This window comes from Octodon degus, unplaced genomic scaffold (genome assembly GCF_000260255.1).
Source record: "Octodon degus isolate 3935 unplaced genomic scaffold, OctDeg1.0 scaffold00039, whole genome shotgun sequence".
Taxonomy (NCBI): domain Eukaryota; kingdom Metazoa; phylum Chordata; class Mammalia; order Rodentia; family Octodontidae; genus Octodon; species Octodon degus.
Window position 1 is genome coordinate 14,140,577 of NW_004524615.1, and position 5,026 is coordinate 14,145,602.

Consider the following 5,026-nt stretch of genomic DNA (forward strand, 5'->3'; position numbering starts at 1 on the left):
CCGCGGTCCCTGTGCTTTGCCAGGCTTGTTCCAAGTAGGTGCTTTAGACCACTGAGCCATCTCTCCAGCCCGACTTCATGATCTTTGACTTAGTCATGAGGTTTAAAAAAATGCTATCGCAACAATTTTTCCTTTCATTATATCTTAGGGAAACAAGGTCATTTTTCAGGTCATCTCCCGATTTTGATAGCAGCACAGTGTTTTAAAAACTAAACAGGGAATGGTTTTGAGGATAGAGACTTAGATTTGGGATTTGGTTTTTTCCTGATTTCCAGACTAAAAAGTGAGTCTGTTGGTGTTCCATGGATTCTATGGTAATAAATGAAGATTCGGTGTCTGAGAAGAAGGTCTTTCGGACCTGTGACAGAGCAGGCACGCTGAGCACTTGCACAGGTGCCATGGATCTCTTTGCCTCCACGTCTGTGTGGATGGTGTGGCCTGGGAGTGCGCTGCCTATGCAGTTATGAAACACTGCCCATGGGACTCTAGCTCTGTCAGAGCAAGCGGAAGCCTGCAGGCCAGCTGTCCTGTGCTGGAGAGCTGGAGGATCCGCTCAACAGTCAAAAGCCTGGAGCTCTTGAAAGGAGAGCCCTGTGTGCATCCTTAACAGGAAGCTGAAGGGTCTTCCCTAGAAGCCTGGAGACAGCTGTCCAGAGGGGATGGTGCAGATAGAGCTCAGCCAAAGAAGCAGAAGCAAGACTTTCTGCTTCTTCCCCTTTTACTCCATCCAGGCTACAGCCCTGTTGGTTGGGGCCACCCATACCCAGCCTGGGGCTCCTCTCTTCACTAAGTCAGATGCATCCAGAACAGTGCTGGCCCAATCAGCTAAATTCAGGATGACACTGCAGTTAACCTCGTAGACACCCGCAGGTCTCTCATGGTTACTAGGACAATAAGCAACCCTGAGAACAACCTGAGAAAGAAGACAGTGGTGAGAGAACTTCATCGACGGCAACATGGTTGTTAGTGGTGGCGGGCCTAGCAGTGAAGAGGCTGCTCCAGCAATCTGGGCACATAGCGAGCAGCACCATGTAGCTGTGTAATGATTCGCAAGACTTTGGTTTGTAATAAGTTGGAAGACATCAATGGTTGCTGGTAAACTTTTCATTTGGCTAAAAAAATGTTGAAATTATCAGTTTGTGGTTGCTAAATGCAGATGATGGGGCGTAACAAAAAGATGAGAGGGGAAGAAAAGCAATGGTTTAATTTGCAAGAAGAATTTAGAGGAAAATATAAGAGATCCAAGCTTTTCCGGCTTGGAAAATAAAGTTGTCTATCATCACTGATCTCTATAGCCACTAGAGAGTCTCCAAATAAAAGACAGCCTGGAGCTGAACCCCAAAGTAAGGAGTAGCTGAGGACCAGTGCCTGTGACACTGCCAGTGGATAAAAGGCTGTTGCTCCACTCTGCCTGACTTAGGACCCAAGGTAGAAAGAGACTTATCTCAAAATAATCATCAGTCTTTTGCCACATTGAGTAGACCTATTTCCTGTGGCAGGTGCAGGAAATCCACAAAAATTCATTAGCAAAAGCACAGCCGTCCTCCTGCCTCAGCCTCCCAAGTGCTGGATTACAGGTGTGCGCCACTACACCTATCCTCCACTTCCTCATTCTCAATAAGAGTGCATGGTGGTTGTCCTGCCTTCCAGGGTACCCGGGGTGTGCGGCAGATGGAAAGCTTGCCTTTTCATTCTGTGGCTGCGTTGAGGACATGAACTACAAGAATCTGCTGCAGATGACAAACTCTCGGACTTGAGCAGGAAGCTGTGATTGGATGAGTCATCTGGGCATCCAGGAGTGGAGGTGAGCATGCTTCTCACATAAGAGGCAAATAAATAATTGTGATCAGTGGAAGAGGATGCTAGCTTGGAAAACGTGGCCATGATGTTTTGGTGACTTTCCCACGGAGCAGTCGCAGCTGAAGAACAGCCCTTCTGCCCTAATGTGGGCTGCCTTGGTGTCTGCAGCTCTGATTCCTGGAGTCCAGAAGTAGTGAATTTGCACAAAATCATAGACCAGGCCTGGGGGAGAGTGTGGTCCCTGCTCTTGCCCTCTAGGAAGGCCACACTCATGTGAGAGGTGCGACATGCCACCTGATAGGCCATCCTGCTGGAGACACCCAGCTCCATCAAGAGCCAGAATCAGTCCCCAGGCACCCTATGGCCTTTGGTGCCATTGACCTTGGCTTGAGCCATTGAGTTCTGATGTGGTTCATCCCGGTTTCCAAGGGAATTGATGCAGATGCCCTTAATGCACATTCATCACAGGCCTGAGACCTGTAGGTTTGTTTCTAGCTGTCCCCCTCAGGGCCTCATGTGCTCATGGGTGAGGCCTTGGAACAAGGCAGGATGGTGGGTGTGATCTGGAAGGGTGAGCTCCCTCCCTCTCTCTTTGATTGCACCAGCTTCCTGCTTGCCCTGCCACAGGCTGCTTCTCTCTCTGCCTGCCTGCCTGCCCTGGAGCCAGACGACTGTCAGCTAAAACCTCTGCAAACTGTGGGACCAAATAAACCTTTCTTTTTTTAAATTGTGGGTGTTGGGTACTGCGCCTCAGCAATGAAAGAGTGACTAAGACAAAATCCTTCTGAGGGAATCTCCCACGACAGTACTTTAGAAATCTGGGTAGTATCACAAAAAGCTGGCCATTTAGAACCTGCTGTTTAGTAGCTCTGCTCTTGGGCAGGCACATGGCACCATGTACATGTGTTCGCCAAAATGCATGTAGAACTATGCATGGAGCACCACACATGGAACGGTCCCCAACTGGCAGCATTGCAAGTTTCAATCAATGCTAAAATAGGCAAATCGCTTGTGATATATTTATACAATAGAAAGTTACATGGATAAATAAGAATGAGAACTCCTATAATTGGCTACATGGATAAATCTCAAAAAAGATTTTTAAAAAAGCTGCAAAAGAAAATATAATTAGGAGTCAGATAGTGGGTATCTTGCTAGGAAGAGGTGAGCGATGCCTGCAAGTGGCCTGTGCTGGCTTCCAAGGGTCTGATAATGACCTGTTTTCTGATGTGTTGGATTACACGTGTGCTCCTTGTGTGGCAACCTGCTGGTCTTTAGACTACACTTGAGGCATTCATGTGTGTATATGCTATACTCCAGTGAAAACATTTTAAAAATAGGATCCCCAAAATAATTTATGAAACGATAAATTTAGCTTTATTTTTCTTTTCAAAACCTGAGATGCTCCAATTTATACACCACAGTGTCTTCAGGAGGCAGTTCGCTTTCGCTTCGTCAAAATTTTCTTTTCTTCAGAAAGCACTGATCTCTCTTTCCTCTCTTGTTTTTACTTCAAAAATATTTATCACATATGAGTAGCACCCTTTAATAATTCTTATATGTTATGAATTTCAGAAGAGAACATATTTGCCACAGATGATTTTGTACGAAGTCATCCAAAGCAGAAGTGGTGGGCGGAAGCTGCAGAAGACAAAGATGAAATAAGCTGTGGACTGCTTATGAAATATCTTGAAAGTATGTCAGATTTTACACTTTATTTTTATGTACTAATAAAAAAAATCACTCACCTTGGTATTTTACATGGACAATGAGATATCAATGTTTAAGCATGAGAGAGTTGCTTTCCGGTCTCCTCTCTAAAAATGCCTCCAAACAAAAGCAACGAGCTGGGCGAGGTGGCTCATGCCTGCTGATGGTCTGCACCCGAACAAAGGCCCACCAGGCCCATCATGGCAGCCAGCCAGCATAGCGCCGGCACCCACGACCAGTGATGTCCTGCTCCTGAACGAACTTCGTCTTCTTCCCTTTGCTTAACCTCAGCTTCCTCTTTTGGTTTTTGTGCGCCAAGCCTTCTCCAATCAGCACCTGTTTCAGCACTCCCAGCCTGCACAAGCTCCACCCCCAGCCAGCCAGTAAATCCTGTCTCCCTGCCTCCTTCCCTGAGGGTTCTTGCCATCTGTCCTGCAGCCTTCCCATGCTGAGCAATAAAGGCTTTTCTTACTTCTCTCCCATTTCTCTTTCACACCAGAGGAAGGAACCTCACTCCTATAATCCCAGCTACTCAGAAGGCTGAAGCAAGAGGGTCTTGTGTTCAAGCAGGCAATTTAGGGAGATCCTGCTTCAAAACAAAATGTAGAAGGGCTACCTGGATAGCTCAGGGTCCGCAGGATCAGTCACCACTACCTGATCTCTCTCCTAGAAACTGTACCTTAATAGACAGGGACGTCTGCATTGCTGGGCCCCAGGGGGTGAGGCAGCACCAAAGCCAGGGCCAGCCAGGCAGGGCTAGAGGTGGAGCCACAGTGCGGACCTCTCAGGAGGGCAGCAGAGCAAAGCCAGCGGTGCTTAACTGGGAACAAAGGGAGCGCACAGCCCCATGTGGGCTGCTAGGAGCAGCCTGCCTTACATGCAGGGCCTTCAAACCCAAGCCCCAGCAGAAGCCTATGCACAGGGCTGGAATTGTGAGCCTGATGTTCTGGGCATCTCCCACAGTACTTGGGCAGTTATGCAGTATAAAAGGAAATCAATCAACCAACACTGATTAACCACAAAATCAGTCATTCATAACTTGTTATTTGGAACACATTGTAGAGAGTGGCCACAGTGATCTTCCTAGAAGGACACTAGGACAAGGGGGGCAAAGAGGAAGACGAAGGCAGGTGAAAAGGACTTATCTGACAGTTGACAACTATGGTCACACAGAGCCCTGGTAAAATATTGAACAAGAGCAGAGCAGGTGGTGGCTGCCTGTAATCCCAGCACTGTGGAGGCTGAGGTCGGGTGGTTGCAAGTTCAAACATAGACTGGGCACTTTAGCAATTTAGGGAGATCTTGTCTCAAAATAAAAAATAAATTGGGTGTGGTGACGGACTCCTGTGATTCCAGAACCTGGGCGGCTGAGGCAGGAAGATTCAGGTTTTTTTTTTTTTTTTTGTATCAGGAATCAAATTTAGGACTTTGTGCTTGCCAGGGAGGCTCTTATTCCACTGAGCTATATGTCTGGCCCAGGAAGATTCACTTTTGAGGCCAGCTTGGTCTCTAAACT